Here is a 25,993-nt window from a genome sequence, read left to right on the forward strand (position 1 = left end):
TCAAGTGGGCACTTGAGTCTCTCCGCTATTATATGTTGGGGAGAAAGTTCTGTCTGGTGAATGACCACTCCCCTCTCAAATGGATGAGCCAAGCCAAGAGAGGAATGCTCGGATCACCAGGTGGTTCTTGTCTTTACAAAACTTTAAGTTTTTGTGGGAATATAGGGCAGGCAGGTTACAGGGAAACGCAGATGCCCTGTCCTGCGTACACTGTCTGGCAAGTGTTCACCCCCTCAGGGTTGAACAAAGGGGGGAGAAATGTAGGACGGCGCAAGGGTCCGTCATTAACGGAAGGTATGTGTCACCGATATTCCTGGCCTTGGTGAGGTAAGAGCCGGTAATTTTAAGGGTCAGCGGTAAGTTAGTGCTGACTGACACTATTTGTTGTTTAGTATGGCTGTAAAGCCGATTCAGGCCGGGCCTTACTGGGAGCAGCCAAAGTGCAGGGTGGGTGGCGGCAACCCATGCTCCAGGCTGGGTTTTGGCTGGGATATAAAAACCCAGCCAGCAGTGTGTGGATTTTACCTCCATCTGACAGTGAAGGCTAAAGGCTGGTGTGCAGGCCGCCTGGAAGATGCCAGTTAATTTTTCTGTGGCTGAGCATTCAGCCAGGTGTGAACTGATGGCTAGGATTCCAGGTGACCATTGATTTGTCTTGCTGTGAACAAGCACAAAGACTATTATGTTATGTTTTGCTGTGTGTGAACAAGCACCAAGACTGTGTTTTTGCTGAGTGTGAATAAAACACTGAAGTTGATTTACAACCTGGTTCCTTGCCTCTCTTTCACACTGGCGTTTTGGTTTCCGTTTGTGAGATACATTTAAGGGTTCTCACAAGAAGCCCAACATTTATTAGTTCAGCCCCAATGCATTCTGAATGGATCCGTTCAGAATGCATCAGTTTGACTGCGTTTGGTCTCCGTTTCGCTTTTGAGGCGGACACCAAAACAGTGCTTGCAGCGTTTTGGTGTCCGCCTGACGATGCGGAGCCAAACGGATCCGTCCTGACACACAATTGAAGTTAATGGGAACCGATCCATTTGTAATGGCTCAGTCTGAGGCGGATCCATTTACATTCGTTTTGCTCAACTAAGCATGCTCCACAACTGTCACCACCCCCAGCAAACATAGCGGCCATCTTGGATGCAGTTCAGAGCAAACGGGTATGTAGTTCTCTCTTTTTCTTTCTTTATTTCTTTCTGGCATTAGGGGCAGATTATGGCACTGGGATGCAGGTTCTCAGACAGATGGCACAGAGGTGTTGGGTCTATGGCAAGGTGGGGGGGAAAGCTGGCATATATGGTGGGGCAGATGGCATATATGGTGGGAACGAGGCACTGTTGGTAGGTCATAGAACGGGGGCAGATTTTTGCGCAGGGGTGGGGTGGTGGTGGCAAAGATGGCACTTAGTGGGGGCAGATAGTCAATCGGTGGTGTAGGGGGGGGGTGGCAAATGTACTATTTAGGGGTTAAAAGGAGGCTGATTGCACGAGGGGAGGTTGGTTATATTGCTCAGAGGTGGTGCTGATTACAATTTTGTGGGGCACGAGAGACTGTTGGTGGGTCATGGATTAGGGCGCATATTATTGCACTGTGGGGGCCAGATGGCACTGAATTAGGGGCAGATGGAAGAGAGGTGTGGCTGATTGCAGGGGGGTGGAAGAGGCACTGTTGGGGCTCGTGTCATGTTGGTAGCTTATGGCAGGGGGGGTTGGGTTGATGTTAATTAAGGGGGCAAATGCCACTGAGGGTGGGGCATATGTCAATGGGGGTTGCTGTTGGCATATTATTGTATAGGGGGGGGAGTTTATGGCTCTTGGAGGGTTGGCGATGGTACTGGGGGGGCAGATGGCACTGAGGGGGGGCTTAAAAATCAAGTGCATTTAAAAGATGTTTTTCTAATGTTTTTTTTTTTCATATTTTTTTTTTCTTTATAGCATCTACCAAAGCATAAAATTAATAATCTTTTGAAGACCCAAAACATTGCATTAAAATGCAAGTTTTTAAAATAAATATTTCTGATATCTACGTGGACTTGTTCATAAAGCATTTTTATTTGCATTTGTATTATTTCTCTACAGATGTCTGAAGCATCCAAAAGTGCTCACAGAAGGCCACCAAGAAGGCGTCATCGCATTTAGCAAGCGGTAAGTACAATCGACAATATGATTTTCTAATACAATAAGATTCAGGACATTAATCTGTATGTCTCTTTGTTCTAGTCTTCATCATCCACACGCTCAGCCCCCGCAGCACCATCTCCAGCACCATCTCGTGTTGCGCGGTTTTCGAGGACCTCCGCGTCACCAAGGGGAGGTGGCCGTAGCACTGACCAGGATTGGCAGGAAGTAAGTATATTTGAATATAATCTTTGTAAGAAAATATAATAATTTTTTTTTACACTTTTTTAAAAATGTTTTTAGGCACCTTCAATTAGAGCCGCCAGGCAGGATCCTCCAGTCTCCTCCAGAGCTTGTGGGAGACGCTGTGGCGGGCGGGGACATGAAAGTATTGAATACGTAGTTTTATTAAATTCCTTTTTTGGAGGAGGGGGATAATTAGTCTTTTCCTTTTTCTTCCAGGGTTCCAGACTCTCCACCAGTGATGATATGGAGTTTGTTGTCCCTCACATAGACAATTAACTCCTTATTCAGCTGGTGGAGGCGCGTCCCGCATTATGGGACCACACCAACCGCCTACATGCTAACCATCATTATACCAATTATTCTTAAAATATATATAAAATGATTTACTTTCATCTCCCTATGACAGCAAAGGGCTGCGAGAGACAGAGGAGCATTTGGCACATCTGTTTCATGCTGGCCCCTACAGTAGCAGCGACAATTGTTCTCTACCTATGACAGCAAGGGGCTGCGTGAGACAGAGGAGCATTTGGCACATCTGTTTCATGCTGGCTCCTACAGTAGCAGGGACAATTGTTCTCTACCTATGACCGCAAGGGGCTGCGTGAGACAGAGGAGCATTTGGCACATCTGTTTCATGCTGGCCCCTACAGTAGCAGGGACAATTGTTCTCTACCTATGACAGCAAGGGGCTGCGTGAGACAGAGGAGCGTTTGGTCCCTCTGTTTTATGCAGCCCCCTACAAGAGGTAGGCATATCATAACCTGGACGCAATAATTCATGGCCTTTTCTTTTCTTTTTCTCCACAGTACTGCCAGCAGCACTCGGGTGCCTGAACCAGCTCTTGAAGCAGAACCGGTAACCGGCCGCCACCCATAGCCCTCCTGTCTCTCATGCAAAGGTTCAGGACAATCCTGGTCCCCTACAGGGTCCTGCTTTTCAACATACCCTCTCAGCATTGGAGACAAAATGTAAAGGGATATGTTGAATAGCAGGAGATCCGGTAGGAGCCATCGGAAGGATTATGGTAACCTTGTAGAGATTGTTTCTGATGCTCTAGAAGGTTTTGCAGAAGAGATGAGGGGCGGAGGCAATGCGTCAACTCACCGCTCACCAACATTACCTGCAATCCCTAAACCCCCTGATGGACCAAATAACGCCCGAGCAGGTGCATGAGTTTAAAAATTTTGTGGAGAACAGGTCGTGGGAAATTTTGCACCGGCCCACACCTACCCCTCATCCCACTTTTTCCCACCATCCTCTTTCCTCCAACCATCCCTTTCCTGCCATCTGCCACTTTCCCACGCCCCTCCCGAGCATGTGCTAAATCTTCCCCCCCATGCCTTCTCCTCCTCACTATACCGCCCGACTTCTTTTCAATCTTCCTCTTCAGCACATGCTCGGGAACATTCCGAATCCGACCCATCCGCTCTCCACACCCCTGAAGATGGGAGGGCTACCGCTGCCGGTCCAAGGATGTCCACCCCGCAACGCTCCACTTCCCCTTGAAGTTATCGAATATTATAATATTTTTATTTATACAAATATTTACTAATTTTCTGGTAATTTATTGTTGAATAAATATTTTTCTTGAACTTTACTGTGTGTGCTTTTATTTCCTGGCTATTTCCAGGCTATCATCACTTATGGCCAGTCCAGCTGTTGGGAAATTAGAACTCCCAGCAACAAACAACATTGCGTTTATTATTAATGCTGGTAGAATCTAAAATTGGTTTCTAGGAGTTTTAATTTCCCAATGCCTGTAGTGGCCTAATCTTTGATGGTGTATGGGCTTTCTTAGGCTGGGTTCACACGGGCGTTGCAGGAAAATATGCCGATGCCTTGCGGGAACATGCGCGATCCCCCCCCCCGCGAGTGCAAAGCATTTTGATGCGTTTTGCACGCACGTGAGAAAAATCGGCATGTTTGGTACCCAGACCCGAACCCGGACTTCTTCACAGAAGATTCATTCTGTAAATTGTATTATTTTCCCTTTTATAACATGGTTAAAAGGGGGAAAAATAGCATTCTTTTAATACAGAATGCTTAGTAGAAGGTCAATTGAGGGTTAAAAAAATAAATAAAAATAACTCCTCCTCCAATTGATCGCGTAGCTGCCGGTCTCCTGTTCTTTCTCCAGGACCTGTCAAAGGACCTGTGGTGACGTCACTGAGCTCATCACATGGTCCATCACATGATCCATGACCAGGGCTGCGTGAATAAGTTGAGTTAAATGATTTAAGATTATTTTATTTTTTCCCCTCAAGCCCTATTCTGTGGTAAGAATGCTATTATTTTCCCTTATAACCATGTTATAAGAGAAAATAATAATGATCGGGTCCCCATCCCGATCATTTCCTAGCAAACATGCGTAAAAATCGCACCGCATCCACACTTGCTTGCGGATGCTTGCGATTTTCATGCAGCTCCATTCACTTCTATGGGGCCTGTGTTGCGTGAAAAATGCACAATATAGAGCATGCTGCGATTTTTCACGCAATGCACAAGTGATATAGCTCCTTATTGATGATATTCATCAGTCAATCAAGTGTAAATCCACATAAACCCTTGTGGGTAGTCACGGTATATGTGAATCAGCATCATCAACAATTCAGTTACTAAAAAGCATTGCACCCGCATGGAAAACTCGCCCGTGTGAAAGGGGCCTTATAGCGCCTTATTGATCATATTAATCAGTCAATCAAGTGTAAATTCACATAAACCCTTGTGGGTAGTCACGGTACATGTGAAACAGCATCATCAACAATTCAGTTACTAGTGAGCGAAAATTTTTGTTTTCGCTCTTTAGCACTAATTAAGCTGTCACATTAAGTATCGTCATATCAAAGGGAAATTATGCTGTTATGGAACAGAGCCGATGAAGGACCTGCACCCAGCCTCAGCAGTTCAAGATGCGATGCTCTTTCTTGCCCTGCGCAGGATCATGCAGAACAAGGGATGACAATAACACACTGCTAAGAGGAGGATTCCACCAAACTGTGTTTTTGTTTATGGAGAGGTTTGACAGGCTATGGCAGGGATACAGATGGCCCAATAATGCTGGTGATACAACGGGACTCACTGATGGATGCACAGATTCATGTTGGCTGACAATAAAAAAAGTAAGCGAAAGGTGTTTTAATTTTTTTTTATTTAGTAATAAATCAAATATAAAAGATAAAATAAAAAACATTATACAGGAAAATCACTCTGCCCGCTGAGGAACAAACATGATTCCAAAATACACTACCTGAGTGGAGGTATACACTGTTTAAAGTGTGTGGACTCTTTGAGATATACATTTTCTTTAAAAACGGATCCTCTAAACGGAAGCAAACACAATGTACGGATCCGATTTAGAGGTGCCTTCATTTGAACGGATCTGGTTAAAAGGCCCCTGTTTGCATCTGTTTTGCAATTTTTGAGACAGATCCGTTTTAAACGGATCTGTGAAACACGAGTGTGAAAGTAGCCTTAGTCGCATCCCACAACAAAAGCCATAGTCAGACCCCTTCAGCTGGGAAGATATTGTGGAGGTTTACTGGGAAGAACCCCAGGGGGCCAGTGAAGATGGGAACCGAGGTCTCTCCACCGGTCCTGCAGGGAATTGGGAGCCCAGTCTCCATTCCCCAGCAGCAGGCTGAATTACAGGGGGCAGAGACAGTCGGTCCTGTCCCCCAGCGGCAGAGTGTCCTACAGGGAATAGATAGTCCAATCTCCTTTCCCCAGAAACAGGACAATGTATTGGGAGCGGAGACAGTCGGTCTCTCTCCCCAGAGGCTGGAAGTATGTATGGGAGAGGAGTTTGCTACCCCCTCTCCCCAGCGGCAATGTGATTTATTGGGAATTGGGAGCCAAGTCTCCATTCCCCAGCGGCAGGCTGAGTTACAGGGGGCAAAGACAGTCGGTCCTGTCCCCCAGAAGCAGAGTGTTTTATTAGAAGAGGAGAGCTTTGTCCTCCCACCCCAGCGGCAGAGTGTCCAGCAGGGAATAGAGAGCCCAGTCTCCTTTCCCCAGCAGCAGGACACTGTATTGGGAGCGGAGACGGTCGGTCGCCCTCCCCAGCAGCTGGAAGTATGTATGGGAGAGGCGCTTGTTACCCCCTCTCCCCAGTGGCAGCTTAACGTACCAGGGGGAGACAGTAAGTCCCCACAACAGTGCAGATGGGACAGTGGTATCTGCACTTACAGCACAGGGGGTAGGGACAGTCGGTCCTGTCCCCCAGCAACAGGGCTGGATATCCAAAGGGGAGACAGTTGGTCCCCCCTCCAACAACCAGGCTCCAACCAGGCTTCTTCCGTGCCAGCTCTGGCACCAGGGCAAAGTACCGCTCATCTCTGCCCACTCAGCAACCCACCAAGGCAGTCTACCAGTCCCCCACACAGCCGTGGTGAGGCACCTGGACATGGACAAAGTTCTCCCTTGCTCAGGTGTAGTAACCATTTATTGTGGGTGGGCTGTACTGCTGTTTCTGTTTTGTGGGTGGGCTGCTGGACTAACAAGGGCACTGACTGGCAGGAAATTAGATACCCTTGTTAGTCTGTTTGGAAAGGGGGAGAGATGTGACAAGACCAATCTCGCCAAATTGCATTGGAGAAGCCTGGTTGCCCGCCTGCTCCCTTTAGACTATGGCCCCATGTTGAAACGCTTGATTTTCCCCTGCAAAGACATAAAAGCCGGGTCATTTGGTACTTGCCCTATTTGAACAGTGATACCCCAGATAGCTATGAAATGGAGCCCATTCGGATAACAAAAGACTATGTGAAAGAATTTGGCTCCATGGCGATTCTACTGTATTCGTGTAGTCTGAATACCATTCACCTATTAAAATGCAGTCAGACCTGAGCTATCTGGGGATATGTTAAATGTCTGTGTTTACTGTAATGTTTGTGACATTGTATATTTGAATAGTGATTTCTGTCCTGTTGTTCCCACGTGTACAATGGCAATGTCCCTTTGTCCTGAGAGATAATTGAATTACTCCTCGGTTGTCTCCGGGACAGAGAGGAGGAAACCAGGATGCATTATGGAGATGTATTGTGTCTGTGTATCCTGAATTGCTTCATATCTGTCCTGTGTCACAGTCCTTCATCTGGTCCCCCTAGGGGAGTGTCCACCAGATGGGGACCTGCATAAATACAGGCAGGTAGCCCTCAGTAAAGGGAGATTCTGATTTACCCTCAACACAGAGCTTGGTCTCGTTCTTGGGGGGATTTATTGTATGCTGTTCCAGTTTGACTGCTAGGAGTGTAAACCTTTCATATGGTTTTTCCTATTCGGCTGTATGCAGCATTCATATGGTTTCCAGTTCGGGAGATTGGTGTCTTTAGTAGCTGCCTTTGCGTCTGGAAAGGGAAATTCTCATAAACGGCTTTTACCCCCTTTTATGCCTGGGGTGTCGTTACACCTTCTGTCAATGACGGACCGTTGCACCTTCCTACATACCTCCCCCTTTGTTCAACCCTGAGGGGGTGGACACTTGCCAGATAGTGTACCCGGGACAGGGCATCTGCGTTTCCCTGTAAGCGGCCTGCCCTGTGTTCCACTGAGAACTTGAAGTTCTGTAACGACAAGAACCATCTGGTGACCCGAGCATTCCTCTCTTTGGCTTGGCTCATCCACTTTAGAGGGGAGTGGTCGGTCACCAGATGGAACTTTCTCCCCAACAGATAATAGCCGAGAGACTCGAGTGCCCATTTGAAGGCCAGGCACTCTCTCTCCACTATACTGTACCTAGTCTCGACTGTGGTAAGCTTTCGGCTCAGGAAAACAACAGGATGTTCCTCCCCATTGATGTCCTATGAGAGTACAGCTCCGAGGCCTACTTCAGAGGCATCAGTTTGTATTACAAATTCCCTCTGGAAGTCAGGTGTCACCAATACCGGGGACCCACACAGGACAGACTTCAAAGCTGAGAAAGATTTTTCAGCCTGTTCGTTCCACTGAACTGAACCATCACTGACTTGCGTACCTTCAAAAGGCCTGTCAATGGTGCAGCAACTGTAGCAGAATTTGCAGACAAACCTCATATAGTACCATTACCCCACCATACCCAGGAACGACTTTACTTGTCAAGTAGTGACTGGTCGAGAGCCAATTCCTAATTGTCTCAATTTTGCTCACCTGAGGTTTGATCATTCCGCGCCCAATTACATACCCCAGCGGTTAAGCCAGCCTTCCTAAGGGAGTGCACTAAAGCCTGTACTTTAGATAGGTGACTTTCCCAGTCGGTGTTATGGATAATGATATAGCCCAGGTACGCCGAAGCGTACCGATGATGTGGGTGTAGTACAACGTCCATTAGCCTTTGAAACATGGTGGGTTGTAGACCAAAGGTTAATACCTTTTACTGATACAGCCCCTCTGGTGTGATGAAAGATCTTTTTTCCTTGGCAGCCTCCGTCAAGGGGGATATGAGTCAAACTTGGACACCTCATTCAGTTTGCGGAAGTCGTTACAGAACCGCAATGTCCCATTCGGCTTGGGTATTAAGTCTATCAGACTGACCCATTCACTTTTTGACTCCTCGATGACACCTAGCTGGAGCATTAGCTGCACTTCCTCCGCAATGGCTTGTCGCCGAGCCTCGGGTACCCGGTACGGCTTTAACCAGACTTTTGCCTGAGCCTCAGGGATAATGTAATGCCGGATTATGTATGTGTGCGTCCAGGGCGGTCCGAGAATACATCCCTGGTAGAGTTGAGCGGACACCTGGATGTTCAGGTTCGCCGAGTTCGGCCGAACTTGAAAAAAAAAGTTCGGGTTCGAGACCCGAACTTGACCTCGAAACCCATTGAAGTCAATGGGGACCCAAACTTTTGGGCACTAAAATGGCTCTATAACAGTCCTGGAAAGGGCCAGAGGGCTGCAAAAGGCATCAAAATGTGCTTAAGAGCATGGCAACTGTTCTGCAAACAAATGTGGATAGGGAAATGACTTAAAATACCATAAAATACCGAAACATTTAAAATAGCAGTCTGGATCTAGGAGTAGGAGGTTGAGGAGGCGGTGGATGTGGCGGTGTAGGTTGACATGGCGGTGTAGGTGGAAGCGGTGGTGAAGGAGGAATAGGCCAACACTGATTTGTGTTATTTTTTATTTTTAAATTGGGGTCTCTCCCAAAATATTGGGACATATAACAAAATAAAACAAAGAATAAGTGCACTTGAGTACAAGAATGGATGGTTGAGGCTGGTATAAATGACTATTCTGCACAAGGTACAGACAAGTCCTGTGGGATCCATGCCTGGTTCATTTTAATAAACGTAAGCTTGTCCACATTGGCTGCGGCCTGTGATAATGCTCTCTGCCGTGCTAAACACACGTTCACACTATACACTGGCTGCAGGGCAGGTCAGCACCTCCAAGGCTGACAAAGCTTTTCCACATTTTCGCCATGCTAACCCTGCCTTCTCAGGTGCTGGTGATGCCCCAGCTGCGTTGGCGACCTCTTCCTCCTCCTCTGCCTTCGCTTTGTGCTTCCACTGTGCCCCCATTGTCAGGTGGGAATGCCATCATCAGCGTGCGTTTGTAGTCGCGCATCTTCCGATCAGTAACAGATGTTTTCACTAATTTTAGTTCCCTTGTCAGCAATGCAGAGCAGGGGTTCATTCACGGCAAAAAGGGGTTCATGTCACCCAGCAATAGAACAGAGGATTTTGAGAGAACGAGGCCCATGTCACCCAGGCACAGCAGGGATTCATTCACGGCAAAAGGGGGTTCATGTCACCCAGCAATAGAACAGAGGATTTTGAGAGAACGAGACCCATGTCACCCAGGCACAGCAGGGGTTCATTCACGGCAAAAGGGGGTTCATGTCACCCAGCAATAGAACAGACGATTTTGAGAGATTTAGGCCCCTGTCACCCAGGCACAGCAGGGGTTCATTCACGGTAAAAGTGGGTTTATGTCACCCAGCAATAGAACAGACAATTTTGAGAGATTTTGGCCCCTGTCACCCAGGCACAGCAGGGGTTCATTCACGGCAAAAGGGGGTTCATGTGACCCAGCAATAGAACAGACGATTTTGAGAAATTTCGGCCCCTGTTACCCAGGCACAGCAGGGGTTCATTCACGGCAAAAGGGGGTTTATGTCACCCAGCAATAGAACAGACAATTTTGAGAGATTTAGGCCCCTGTCACCCAGGCACAGCAGGGGTTTGTATACGACAAAAATGGTAAAATGTCACCCGACAATTGAAAATAAGATTTTTTTTCAATTTAGGGCACTAAAATTGGCACTTTTTTGCATTAAAATGGCTCTAAAATACTCCTTGAAAAGGCTAGAGGGATGTAAAAGGCAGTAAAATGTGCTTAAGAGCATGGCAACTGCTCTGCAAACAAATGTGGATAGGGAAATAACTTAAAATAAAATAACTAAAAATTACAAATTATTAACCTGCATCTCAGAGAAGGAGGTGGATATGGAGTCGGTTGTTGAGGAGGCGGTGAATGTGGTGTTGTAGGTGGAGGCAGCAATGAAGGAGAAGGAGGTAGCCAACAATTTTTTATTTATTTTTTTAATTTTTTTTATTGGGGTAGGTAGCCCCCAAAATATTGGGACAAATAAAAAAAAAAGAAAACAAAGAATCATTTCACTTGACTTGAGTACAAGAATGTATGTTTGATGGTGGTATGCAATCGGTGTGGCAGGCTGCCCAGAGGCAACGAAAAGCTGTCCTCTGTGGGAGGTGTATCGTCTGTGTCTTCTGTATCCCCCCATCCATGCACCAGTGATGGCCATGAGCTGGTCTGGGTGCCACACTGCTGTGAACATGGTTCCTCCTCCTGCATTTCCTCCTCATCATCCTCCAGAACTGTGCCCTGGCTGGACAATTGTGTACCTTGGGTTTGTGGGTGCAGGAACCCCCCCTTGGAACCACTTGGGAATGACGGGCCAGAAATGATCCCTCTTCCTCCTCCTCCTCCTGTGCCATACCCTCTTCCATTATCGCCATGAGCGTTTTTTTCAAGGAGGCATAGAAGTGGGATAGTAACGCTGAGAACAGCGTTATCGGCACTGGCCATGTTTGTGGAGTACTCGAAACAGTGTAACAAGGAACACAGGTCTCACATGGAGGCCCAGTCATTGGTGGTGAAGTGGTGCTGTTCCGCCGAGCGGCTCAACGTGCGTGCTGCAGCTAAAACTCCACTATCGCCTGCTGCTGCTCGCACAGTATGGCCAGCATGTGCGAGGGGAAGTTCCACCTTGTGGGCACGTCGCATATGAGGTGGTGAGCGGGAAGGCTGAAGTTACGCTGCAGCGCTGACAGGCGAGCAGCAGCAAAGTGAGAATGCCGAAAGCGCGCACAGACGGTCTGCACTTTATGCAGCAGCTCTGACATGTCAGGGTAATTTTTAAGGAATCTCTGCATCACCAAATTCAGCACATGCGTCAGGCAAGGGATGTGCGTCAAACTGGCTAGTCCCAGAGCTGCTACGAGATTTCGCCCATTACCGCACACCACCAGGCCGGGCTTGAGGCTCACTGGCACAAGCCACTCATCGGTCTGTTGTTCAAGACCCGTCCACAGCTCCTGCGCGGTGTGGGGTTTGTCCCCCAAACAGCTAAGTTTTAAAACTGCCTGCTGTCGTTTACCCCTGGCTGTGCTGAAGTTGGTGGTGAAGGTGTTACGCTGACCGGATGAGGAGCTGGTAGAGGATGAGGAAGCAGAGTAGGAGGAGGAAGCAACAAGAGGCAAACTGAAACGCCCTGCAATCCTCGGTGGTGGAAGGACATGCGCCAAACTGCTATCCGCCTCAGGCCCAGCCGCCACTGCATTTACCCAGTGTGCTGTTATGGAGATATAAACGGCCCTGACCGTGCTTACTGGTCCACGTATACGTAGTCAGGTGCACCTTGCCACAGATGGCGTTGCGCAGTGCACACCTGATTTTGTCCCCTACTTGGTTGTGAAGGGAAGGGATGGCTCACCTTGAAAAGTAGTGGCGGCTGGGCACGACATACTGTGGGACAGCCACCGCCTTAAGGCCTTTAAACTATCGGACTCCACCAGACGGAATGACAGCATTTCAAAGGCAAGTCATTTAGAAATGAAGGCATTCAGGGCTAGGGATCGCAGATGGGTAGGGGGGTACTTCCTCTTCCTCTCCAGCGTTTGGGATATGGAGAGCTGAACGCTTTCGTTGGACATTGTGGAGATGCTTGGTGACCCAGGTGTTGGTGTTTGCTGGCAGATCCTCTGTTTGCGGGGTGCCGGGTGGCACTGTATGAAGAGGCACTGTATGAAGAGGTATATGAAGAGGCCGCAACTGCAGCAGAAGAGGAAGAAGGAGGAGCCAGAGACATTTCTTGGTTTTTGAGGTGTCTACTTCACTGCAGCTCGTGCTTTGCACTTAAATGTCTGGTCATGCAGGTTGTGCTCAGGTTGAGAACGTTTATGCCTCACTTCAGGCTCTGATTGCCCAGCGTGCAAACCACTCGTGTTTTGTCGTCCGCACATTGTCTGAAGAACTGCCATGCCAGGGAACTCCTTGGAGCTGGCTTTGGTGTGCTCGGTCCCTTGCTGCGGTGGGCAGTAGGAGGCGTACTGTCTAGAGGACGGCCGCTCCGCTTTTGCACTCTGTTCCCTCTTCTGCTATGCTGGTGGCTCTGTGCGACCACCGCCTCTTCCTCCAAACTACATAGGTCACTCGCATGACCTTGATTCCATGTGGGGTCGAGGACCTCATCATCCTCCACATCATCTTCCACCCAGTCTTCACCCCTGCCTTCTTTGTCGGTCTGCGCACTTTCGAAAGTCCCAGCAGTTGGCACCTGTGTTTCATCATAATCAGAGATGTGCTGCGATGGTCCTCCCATGTACTCATCTTGAAACATAAGTGGTTGGGCATCGGTGCACTCAATCTCTAACACTTCTGGGCCAGGGATAGGTGGATGGCCTTGGGAAACCCTGCTAACAGAGTCATCAAAAAGCATAAGAGACTGCTGCATGACTTAGGGCTCAGACTGCTTGGCTGATTTGCAAGAGGGTGAGGTGCAGGTGCCAACTCTGGTCTTTCAGCGTGAGACTGGATGGGAGACAATGTGAAGGAACTGGATCCACTGTCAGCAACCCAATCTACTATCGCCTGTACTTGTTCAGGACTCACCATTCATAGAGCAGCATTAGGCCCGACCAAATACCGCTGCAGGTTTTGTCGCCTACTCGCACCTGAGGAAGGGGTTGTGCGTGTATCTGGCACAAATCGACCACGTCCTCTTTCTGCAACAGGAGCTCCAACAGCTGCACCACTACCTGAGCCACGTCCCTTATTTGACGCTCTCCTCATATTTTTTTTCATTTAGGATCTTGCCCTAAATGGGTGTTTAATTAATACAAACCGGATTCCAAAAAAGTTGGGACACTATACAAATCGTGAATAAAAACTGAATGCAATGATGTGGAGATGGCAAATGTCAATATTTTATTTGTAATAGAACGTAGATGACAAATCAAACGTTTAATCCGAGTAAATGTATCATTTTAAAGGAAAAATATGTTGATTCTAAATTTCACGGTGTCAACAAATCCCCAAAAAGTTGGGACAAGTAGCAATAAGAGGCTGGAAAAAGTAAATTTAAGCATAACGAAGAGCTGGAAGACCAATTAACACTAATTAGGTCAATTGGCAACATAATTGGGTATAAAAAGAGCTTCTCAGAGTGGCAGTGTCTCTCAGAAGCCAAGACCAATTAACACTAATTAGGTCAATTGGCAACATGATTGGGTATAAAAAGAGCTTCTCAGAGTGGCAGTGTCTCTCAGAAGCCAAGATGGGTAGAGGATCACCAATTCCCACAATGTTGCGCAGAAAGATAGTGGAGCAATATCAGAAAGGTGTTACCCAGCGAAAAATTGCAAAGACTTTGCATCTATCATCATCAACTGTGCATAACATCATCCGAAGATTCAGAGAATCTGGAACAATCTCTGTGCGTTAGGGTCAAGGCCGTAAAACCATACTGGATGCCCGTGATCTCCGGGCCCTTAAACGACACTGCACCACAAACAGGAATGCTACTGTAAAGGAAATCACAGAATGGGCTCAGGAATACTTCCAGAAACCATTGTCAGTGAACACAATCCACCGTGCCATCCGCCGTTGCCAGCTGAAACTCTACAGTGCAAAGAAGAAGCCATTTCTAAGCAAGATCCACAAGCTCAGGCGTTTTCACTGGGCCAGGGATCATTTAAAATGGAGTGTGGCAAAATGGAATACTGTTCTGTGGTCAGACGAGTCACGATTCGAAGTTCTTTTTGGAAATCTGGGACGCCATGTCATCCGGACCAAAGAGGACAAGGACAACCCAAGTTGTTATCAACGCTCAGTTCAGAAGCCTGCATCTCTGATGGTATGGGGTTGCATGAGTGCGTGTGGCATGGGCAGCTTGCATGTCTGGAAAGGCACCATCAATACAGAAAAATATATTCAGGTTCTAGAACAACATATGCTCCCATCCAGATGTCATCTCTTTCAGGGAAGACCCTGCATTTTTCAACAAGATAATGCCAGACCACATTCTGCATCAATCACAACATCATGGCTGCGTAGGAGAAGGATCCGGGTACTGAAATGGCCAGTCTGCAGTCCAGATCTTTCACCTATAGAGAACATTTGGCGCATCATAAAGAGGAAGGTGCAACAAAGAAGGCCCAAGACGATTGAACAGTTAGAGGCCTGTATTAGACAAGAATGGGAGAGCTTTCCTATTTCTAAACTTGAGAAACTGGTCTCCTCGATCCCCAGACGTCTGTTGAGTGTTGTAAGAAGAAGGGGAGATGCCACACAGTGGTGAAAATGGCCTTGTCCCAACTTTTTGGGGATTTGTTGACACCATGAAATTCTGATTCAACATATTTCCCCTTAAAATGGTACATTTTCTCAGTTTAAACTTTTGTTCCGTGATTTATGTTCTATTCTGAATAAAATATTAGATGTTGGCACCTCCACATCATTGCATTCAGTATTTATTCACAATTTACATAGTAACATAGTACATAAGGCCGAAAAAAGACATTTGTCCATCCAGTTCGACCTGTCATCCTGCAAGTTGATCCAGAGGAAGGCAAAAAAACCCTGTGAGGTAGAAGCCAACTTTAGGGGAATAAAAATTCCTTCCCGACTCCAATCAGGCAATCAGAATAAATCCCTGGATCAACGATATCTCTCTAGTAGCTATAGCCTGTAATATTATTACGCTCCAGAAATACATCCAGGCCCCTCTTGAATTCCTTTATTGTGCTCACCATCACCACCTCCTCAGGCAGAGAGTTCCATAGTCTCACTGCTCTTACCGTAAAGAATCCTCTTCTATGTTTGTGTACAAACCTTCTTTCCTCCAGACGCATAGGATGTCCCCTCGTCACAGTCACCGTCTTGGGAATAAATAGATGACGGGATAGATCTCTGTACTGACCCCTGATATATTTATACATATTAATTAGATCTCCTCTCAGTCGTCTTTTTTCTAAAGTGAATAACCCTAATTTTGATAATCTTTCAGGGTACTGTAGTTGCCCCATTCCAGTTATTACTTTAGTTGCCCTCCTCTGGACCCACTCCAGCTCTGCTATGTCTGCTTTGTTCACTGGAGCCCAGAACTGTACACAGTACTCCATGTGTGGTCTGACTAATGATTTGTAAAGTGGTAGGACTATGTTCTCATCACGGGCATCTATGCTCCTTTTGATGCAACCCATTATCTTATTTGCCTTGGCAGCAGCTGCCTGACACTGTTTTTTGCAGCTTAGTTTGCTGTTTATTAAAATTCCTAGATCTTTTTCCATGTCTGTGTTACCGAGTGTTTTAGCATTTAATAAGTACGGGTGACTTGCATTATTCCTTCCCATGTGCATAACTTTACATTTGTCAGTGTTAAACCTCATCTGCCACTTATCTGCCCAAGCCTCCAATCTATCCAGATCACTCTGTAGTAGTATACTGTCCTCTTCAGTGTTAATTACTTTACACAGTTTAGTGTCATCTGCAAAAATTGATATTTTACTATGCAAGCCTTCTACAAGATCATTAATAAATATATTGAAGAGAATAGGGCCCAATACTGACCCCTGAGGTACTCCACTAGTGACAGTGACCCAATCTGAGTATTTACCATTAATAACCACCCTCTGTTTTCTATCACTGAGCCAGTTACTTACCCACTTACAGACATTTTCTCCCAGTCCGAGCATTCTCATTTTATATACTAACCTTTTATGTGGTACAGTGTCAAATGCTTTGGAGAAGTCAAGATACACGACATCCATTGATTCGCCGCTGTCAAGTCTAGAACTTACCTCCTCATAGAAACTGATTAAATTTGTTTGACATGATCGATCCCTCACGAAGCCATGCTGATATGGCGTTATTTGCTTATTTCCGTTAAGATGCTCTAACATAGCATCTCTCAGAAAACCTTCAAACAGTTTACCCACAACAGATGTTAAACTTACCGGCCTATAGTTTCCAGGCTCTGTTTTTGGACCCTTTTTGAATATTGGCACCACATTTGCCATGCGCCAATCCTGTGGTGTCAATATAGAATCTGCAAATATCAGAAATAAGGGTCTGGCTATGACATTACTTAATTCCCTTAGGATACGAGGGTGTATGCCATCCGGTCCTGGCGATTTGTCTATTTTAATCTTTTTAAGTCGCTGATGTACTTCTTCCTGGGTCAGACAGGACACTTTTAATGGGGAATTTATTTCAACATTCGGCATGTCATCTGACAGTTTATTTTCCTCAGTGAATACATTGGAGAAAAAAATATTTAACAGCTTTGCTTTCTCCTCGTCGCTCTCTGCGACTCCCCCCTCATTACTCTTTAACGGGCCGACACCTTCAGATTTATACTTTTTAACATTTATATATTAGTTTTACTCTCTTTGGCAATTCATCTCTCAGTCTCTAGTTTGGCCGCTTTTATTTGTTTTTTACATGTTCTATTTTTTTCCTTATAGTTTTTCAATGCTTCCGTGCTACCTTCCTGTTTTAGTGTTTTATATGCTTTCTTTTTGTCATTTATTGCTTTCTTTACAGTTCTGTTTATCCACATTGGTTTCTTTTTGTTCCTTAACCTTTTTTTCCCATACGGTATGTACCTCTCACAATGAGATTTTAGGATGCTTTTAAAGATATCCCATTTTGTGGCTGTATTTTTATTTGTGAGGACTTTGTCCCAGTTAGTTAGGCCTATGGCCTCTCTTAGTTGGCTAAATTTAGCTTTTTTGAAGTTTGGTATTTTTATTCCTCCCTGTACAAACACTCTCTTGAATGATAATTGGAAGGTTATTACTTTGTGGTCACTATTTCCCAGGTGTCCCCCGACCTGCACGTCTGTTGTTCTGTCAGGCCTATTGGTTAATACTAAGTCCAGTATGGCCATCCCTCTAGTCGGGTCCTGAACCAGTTGGGAGAGGTAATTGTCTTTGGTTATTGCCAAGAACCTGTTTCCTTTATGAGATACACAAGTTTGTATAGTGTCCCAACTTTTTGGGAATCCGGTTTGTAGTAGAATAGAACGACAGTATGTAAAGGGTGTATCTCACATGGCCTGAACCAGACTAGGCCTCAATAAAATATTTTTATGCCCAAAATGGCTGTATTTTAAATGCCTAATTAAAAAACCCTGTATGTAGAGGTAGTATCTCAGAGGGCAGGAACCTCTGTAGGCCTGCAGTAAATATATCTTTGCACAAAAAGGCTGTATTTCAAATGGCTGTATTTCAAATGCCAAATTCAAACCCCTGTATGTATAGGGGATATCACACAGGCCCTGAATCAGTGTAGGCCTGCAGTAAATATATCTTTGCACAAAAAGGCTGTATTTCAAATGGCTGTATTTCAAATGCCAAATTCAAACCCCTGTATGTATAGGGGATATCACACAGGCCCTGAATCAGTGTAGGCCTGCAGTAAATATATCTTTGCACAAAATGGCTGTATTTCAAATGGCTGTATTTCAAATGCCTGATTCAAACCCCTGTATGTATAGGGGGATCATACACGCCCTGAACCAGTGTAGGCCGGAAGTAAATATATCTTTGCACAACATGGCTGTATTTCATATGGCTGTATTTCAAATGCCTGATTCAAACCCCTGTATGTATTGGGGGGATCACACACGGTCTGAACCTGTGTAGGCATGAAGTAAATATATATTTGCACAAAAAGGCTGTATTTAAAATGGTTGTATTTAAAATGCCTAATTCAAACCCCTGTATGTATAGGGGATATCACACACGCCCTGAATCAAGGTAGACCTGAAGTAAATATATCTTTGCACAAAATGGCTGTATTTCAAATGCCTGATTCAAACCCCTGTATGTATAGGGAGGATCACACACGCCCTGAACCGCCGCTGCCGCCACCCATCTAACTAACACCCATCTAAAAGTTAGTATTTTTTGGTTAATGAGCTCAGGGCAGGGTAAAACGATAGTGCCCTGCACCCACACAACTATTTGTCTGTAGATCACTGAGTTAGATTCTCTCCTATGCTCTCCCTGAAATCACAAGTCCAGCAGCATCCTCTCCCTACACTTGTACCAGCAGAGTAACGTGCAGCTCTACTTGACTCAAGCTTGTATAGAGCCTGGGTCACATGCTGCTCTGGCTAATCACAGCTATGCCATTAGTAGGCGTGGCTGTGATGGCCTCTTGGGGCAAGTAGTATGATGCTTGTTGATTGGCTGCTGTGCAGCCTTTCAAAAAGCGCCAAGAAAGCTCAGAACACCGAAACCGAACCCAAACTTTTACTGAAATGTTTGGGTTCGGGTCCGGGGTCCCAAAATCCTAAATTTCGGTACGAACCTGAACTTTACAGTTCGGGTTCACTCAACCCTACTCCCTGGCTTCCTGAGCCTGTTTAGAGGAGAGGCTGTCACTGTGGCAGCCGCTTTCCTTGCTACAGACAGAGGGTCTGAAACCACTTCCTCTTAGAACCCTGGTCATGGGCTGTCTTCCATACAGGTTTCCCTATCGCTCCATGGTTTGAGCAGATTCACATGGTAAACCTGCTCCGGCTTTCGCCTCCCTGGCTGGAGTACCTTGTAAACTACCTCTAAAAATTTTTTAAGTACCTCGTAGGGCCCCTGCCACCTAGCTAGGAACTTACTGTCTACAGTTGGTACCAGAACCAACACCCGATCACCCAGGTTAAAGGTCCGTACCTGAGCCTGAATATTATAGACCGCACTCTGGGCTCGCTGTGCTGCCTCTATATGCTCCCAAACCAGAGGTAACACTGTTTCCATCCGTCCTTGCATCTGGTTGACATATTCAACAACACTTTTGTGTGGTGTGGGTTGTTGTTCCCACGCCTCTTCTGTGACATCCAACAGACTGCGAGGGTGCCATATAGCAGTTTGAATGGCGAGAACCCAGTAGAGGCCTGGGGCACTTCTCGCACTGCGAACATGAGATAGGGCAGAAGAAGGTCCCAGTCCGTCCCATCTTTAGATACAGCTCTTTTTAACATATTTTTTTGTGTTTGATTAAACCTCTCTACCAGGCTATCCGTTTGCGGATGATACGCGGACGTCCGTAACTGTTTTATGTGGAGCAACTTACAGAGTTCCCTTATGATCTTGGACATAAATGGGGTCCCTTGGTCAGTCAGAACCTCCTTAGGCAGTCCCACTCGAGAAAACATCTCCATTAACTCCTTAGCTATGAGTTTGGCTGATGTATGACACAGTGGCACTGTGATGTAATCGAGGATGACTAAGATGTGTTGGTGCCCTCTAGCGGACTTCGGTACTGGGTCTATGAGATCCATAGCGATCCGCTCGAATGGAACTTCAATAATCGGGAGAGAGACCAGGGGACTAAGGAAATGTGGTGGGGGCTGGTTATCTGGCAGGTTGGGCTAGACTTGCAATACTCTTCCACCTCTCTGAACACACTGGGACAGTAGAACCGCTGTAGAATCCGGTCCTGCGTTTTCTGCTGGCCCAGGTGTCCCCCAAGAACATGCTGGTGGGCTAACTCCAACACCAGCTTGAAATCTGCCTTGGGCACCACCAGCTGTTCAATATGTAGTTGATTTACCTGGTACAACATCTCCTGTTGAATCACAAAACGGGGGAACATAGACTCGGCCCCCGGTTGTTGTAGCTCATCCTCAACTACTACCTCATTCTCCCAGACTCGGGATAGAGTCGGGTCCTGGTGCTGTGCTATACCAAAATTATCTCCGGAGATGTTGAGGTCTGCCAACTCCGGACCCGACGGCAAGTCCTCCATGTCTCACACCATCACACTTAGCAGAGTAGTCTCCCCTTCTTCCACCAAAGTGGTGTTCACCCCCTACCCTGGCCCTTCATACTCAGGTTCCCAGGGTTATGTTCTCCCCCCTGAGCCGGGCCACTCTGCTAGGGTTACGTTTGTCTCCCAGGTATCGGTAACTATCGTATCCGACCATAGTGCCGGGAACCCGGGGAAGTCTCTCCCAATTATGAGTTCATACTGTAATTTTGTTGCAACAGCCACCTCATGAGTACACCTGCCGGCCACCATTGATAGTGAGACCAGGGCGGTCTCACTATCAACCATCACACTATGCCGACCTTTCGGCCAGTATACTTGGCGGGCCATACCAGGGCATCTCCTACCAGTGACACCAGGCTCCCTGAATCCAGCAGACCCACCGCCATAGTGTCCCCCACTTCCACCTGGCACAGGTGGCTATTGTCTATAGGCTTGGAGGTTCCTGTGGCACACAACTTCCTGGCATATAATGAGTGCCGGTAGCCATAGTTGGTGTCCATAGGTTCACCATGATGGGAACAGTTGGCCCTTATGTGTCCAGGCTCCTGACATCGCCAGCAGACCACCAGGGCTGGGTCTGCAGGGGGTAGCACCGGCCGCTGGGTCTGAGGTTGAGATTTACGGGGTTTGACTAGCCCCCTCCAAACAGAACGCCCCTGTAAATTTCTGGTGGCCTCGTAGAGCTCCACCAGTTCGACCATCTCCAAGGCATTACCCAGAGACACCAGTTTAAATTCCCACTGATGCACTCGCTGGGCCCGGACCAACACATTCACCCCCAGTCTTGCTAGGATCTCACCTTTTACCATCAGGTAGTCGGATGCTTGATCATCGGGGAGATTGAAAAAAACTTGCTGGGGTCCAGACGCCAGGAACGGAGCGACGACCTCAGCACACTGGTCTCGGGGTAACTTTTCCCTCACGGCCACCTTTTCGAACACCGCCAGATAGGTCTCGACGTTATCCGAGGGGGTCCTCTTAGGGATCGCTGCACAGACAGCTTTCCGGGCATCGTGGAAGTTAAGGGATGCTCCTGCAGCTTGCAATGCCATCACATGTTGCAATAGCAGCTGGTTAGATTCCTGCTGCTGCAAGTTAGCCTCCACGAGGGCTTTCACAACCGCCTCCATTCTGTCAGGGGACACGGGTCGTAACCTTAGGACCTTAATTTAGGACATGCACTTGTGCCGGGGAAAACAAAAACTTTTCGTCCTTCAAGCCTGCCTCACTGAGTTTTCCCTCATCCTCCACCAATTGTGGGGATTTGCTCTGGTAGACAGGTTTGCAGACGCAGTATAGAGGCAACAACAACGTCTTTAACTTAAACAGTTCAGTGTTTATTCACACTTAAGGATAAGCAAAACAAAAAGTCAGTTTCAAGGAAAACAGTTACCTTGAGTCTGGTGTTTGTTCACACCATCCAGCAATGCAGAGGTCCTTGGACATAGCAGAAACCACCTTCTCTCACAAAAACAAGGTAGCAGGCCTTTACTCAGGCCCAAACTCCCAGGTCCCAACACAGAGACTGACAGAGCTTCACTGTCTGAGAGGAGTAAATTCCTACCACCTGACAGTGCTGCCTGTGTTTTATGGCCCAAAAGAACTGGCTTGGAACGTGGGGAGCAGCCATCCACCCTGCACTTTGGCTGCTCCCAGTAAGAGCCAGCCCGGATCGGCTTTACAGCCATACTAAATAGCAAAAAAACCATGTCAGCCAGCACTAGCTGCCGCTGACACGTTAATTACCGGCTCTTACCTCAACGAGGCCAGGAATCTCAGTGACACATACCTTCCGTCAATGACGGACCCTTGCACCTTCCTACAATTTATACAGAATGTATATGTATTGTGGGGCTGTGCTCCTGGTAGGCTACGGTAGCCGCGTCACTATTGAGGCAGTCACAGACAGTCTTTGTGATACCCCGTGACTTTATTCACACCAAAGGCATAACAGGCAGTGTGCAGACCACACAGGTGCGTATCCACGTAGTGCATAGACCAAAAGTCCTTCCATAGCAAAATAAACAGCAGGTTTCAGTCACCTTGTTTCTGGACCACAGGTCCCTGGGTTATCCTTCAGTTTGTGCTGTGCCCATTCTCTCCTTGACCAGCATCGACTCTGTCTGTCAAATCTTCAGCACAGCAAGACACACCCCACCACCAATCTTCAGCAGGCTGGGTTCTTCAAAGGCCAAGCTCCACCAAAAACCTGGGCTGGCCGTGGGGAGGAACCGGCCCGAACATGCTGCGCTAGCAGCATTCGCCGCTGTAACCGCAATGATCCGGTTCTTACTCCACCGAGGCCAGGACCTCTGGTGGCATGTATCGTCCGCCCATTATTATCCCGGGGACTCTCCTACAGTATATACAGACACACACATAAAAACTAAAAACTTGCCTTATTCTGACACCCATGACTATTTTATATTTCCATCTACAGGATTGTGTAAGAACTATTTTATATACAGTCATGTGAAAAAATTAGGACACCCTTTGAAAGCATGTGGTTTTTTGTAACATTTTTAATAAAAGGTTATTTCATCTCCGTTTCAACAATACAGAGAGATTAAAGTAATCCGACTAAACAAAGAAAACTGAAGAAAAGTCTTTTCAAGATCTTCTGTAAATGTCATTCTACAAAAATGCCTATTCTAACTGAGGAAAAAGATAGGACACCCTTGCCCCTAATAGCGAGTGTTACCTCCTTTGGCTGAAATAACTGCAGTGAGACGGTTCTTGTAGCCATCTACCAGTCTTCGACATCGGTCTGAGGAAATTTTACCCCACTCCTCAATGCAGAACTTTTTCAGGTGTGAGATGTTTGAGGGGTTTCTTGCACGTACAGCCCTTTTCAAGTCACCCCACAGCATCTCAATGGGATTCAAATCTGGACTTTGACTTGGCCATTCCAGGACTCTCCATTTCTTCTTTTTCAGCCAATCTTTGGTTGATTTACTAGTATGTTTTGGGTCATTGTCATGTTGCATGGTCCAGTTCCGCTTCAGCTTTAATTTTCTAACTGATGGTCTCACATGTTCTTCAAGCACCTTCTGATACACAGTAGAATTCATCGTGGATTCTATGATGGTGAGCTGACCAGGTCCTGCTGCAGCAAAGCAGCCCTAAACCATGACACTTCCACCTCCATGCTTCACAGTTGGTATGAGGTTCCTTTCTTGGAATGCTGTGTTTGGTTTACGCCAAACATGTCCTCTGCTGTTGTGTCCAAATAATTCAATTTTGGACTCATCTGTCCAAAGAACATTATTCCAGAAGTCCTGGTCTTTGTCAACTTTATCTCTGGCAAATGTCAGTCTGGCCTCGATGTTTCTCTTGGAAAGCAAAGGTTTCCTCCTTGCACACCTCCCATGCAAGTTAAACTTGTACAGTCTCTTTCTGATTGTAGAGGCATGTACTTCTACATCAACAGTAGCCAGAGCCTGCTGTAGTTCTCGAGATGACACTTTAGGGTTTTTGGAGACCTCTTTTAGCATCTTGCGGTCTGCTCTTGGGGTGAACTTGCTGGGGCGACCAGTCCTGGGCATGTTGGCAGTTGTTTTGAAAGCCCTCCACTTGTAGACTATCTTCCGGACAGTGGAATGGCTGATTTCAAAATCTTTTGAGATCTTTTTAAATCCCTTCCCAGACTCATAGGCTGCTACAATCTTTTTTCTGAAGTCCTCTGACAGCTCTTTTGCTCTCACCATGGTGCTCACTCTCACTTCAACAGTCAGGAGCACACCAAACTAAATGTCTGAGGTTTAAATAGGGCAAGCCTCATTCAACATGCAGAGTAACGATCTACTAATTATGTGCACCTGGTGTGATATACCTGTAGTGAGATCTGAGCCAATTTAAGAGGGAATACATGTGAGGGTGTCCTATCTTTTTCCTCAGTTAGAATAGGCATTTTTGTAGAATGACATTTACAGAAGATCTTGAAAAGACTTTTCTTCAGTTTTCTTTGTTTAGTTGGATTACTTTAATCTCTCTGTATTGTTGAAACGGAGATGAAATAACCTTTTATTAAAAATGTTACAAAAAACCACATGCTTTCAAAGGGTGTCCTAATTTTTTCACATGACTGTACAGTGAACTTTACTTTTTAATGATAAAATTTGGGATTATGTATGACTTTTTGATAATTTTTTTCATTCAATTTTTTGGGGTGGGGGCAAAGTGACAAAAAAATAGCAAAGATTTAGCCATTGTGATTTTTTTTCAGTTATGGTGATCACTGTATATTTTGTTAGTATAGATATTTGCAGAAACAGCCATAACAAAGATTTTTATATGTTTTCTGTTTATTTCTATATGTTAAATGAGGAAAGGGGGTGATTTACATTTATAAAACTTTTGTAACTTTATTTTCAGTCTCCCTAGGGAACTTGAACATGCAATCTTTAGACTGATTGTCATGGGCGTAGCTATAGGGGGTGCAGAGGTTGCAGTCGCTACCGGGCCCAGGTGTCACGACTGTGACTGATCCAGACAGGTCTGGGAGGAGAAGGTCGCAGCGACTTGCTACTCGCGATAGCTTGTGAGTTTGCTCCGTGGTTCAGGGTATGTCATCCGGGTTTTGCCTTGTGAACCTTTTTGTCCTGACTGGGAGTTTGTAGGCATCCTTCTCAGGTGAGTCCTGTCTGCCACTCCCAGCTACTATATTAGTTTCAGTTTCACTTGCAGTCATTGCCAGATATAGTCCTTACTTCCAGTGCTATTCTGACCTTTGAAGGAGATCGTTTGACGGTATTGCTGCGGAGCTCTTGTCCGGTGTGGACTGTCGTTATTGGGATTACCTTCTCTGCTCGTGACTGGATAAGTCTATCTCTGCTATAGATTGTTTGTTTGTTGCTGTCTTCCTCTGTTGTTCTCCTAGACATGAGTGATGGTGACTAGTGCTCCCATCTGCCTTTCCCCAGTCTAGTCTTGTTAGGGTGACTGAGGGTTTAGGCATCCTACTCGCCGCATCCTACATCTAGGGTATCAGGGCAGACAGGTGCCAGCTTAGGGTTAGTCAGGGGTGGCCGTTCTATTTCCCATCCGTAGATTAGGGTCCCCCTTCCCCTCCATCTGGTGCGACACGACTGCTGCTGGGATAGCGGTCGTGACACCAGGAGCCTGAGGGGGCCCAAAGACCCTTGTGCCACATAAGACACTGGCATTATAGAGTGCATCCTGGTCAATTTACACCTCTGACTGGAGGGAAGGGTTTAGGTTAAGAATTTGGCATGAGGGGGTTCCCTTTTAATGTTTGCCTCAGGCAGCAGGAAGTCTATGTGCTCCCCTGCCCCTTGCCAACAAGCACTGAGGGACGGGGGCCCAAGCTGAACTTTTGCACTAGGGCCCATGAG

Source organism: Bufo gargarizans, chromosome 1 (assembly GCF_014858855.1).
Source record: "Bufo gargarizans isolate SCDJY-AF-19 chromosome 1, ASM1485885v1, whole genome shotgun sequence".
Lineage (NCBI taxonomy): Eukaryota > Metazoa > Chordata > Amphibia > Anura > Bufonidae > Bufo > Bufo gargarizans.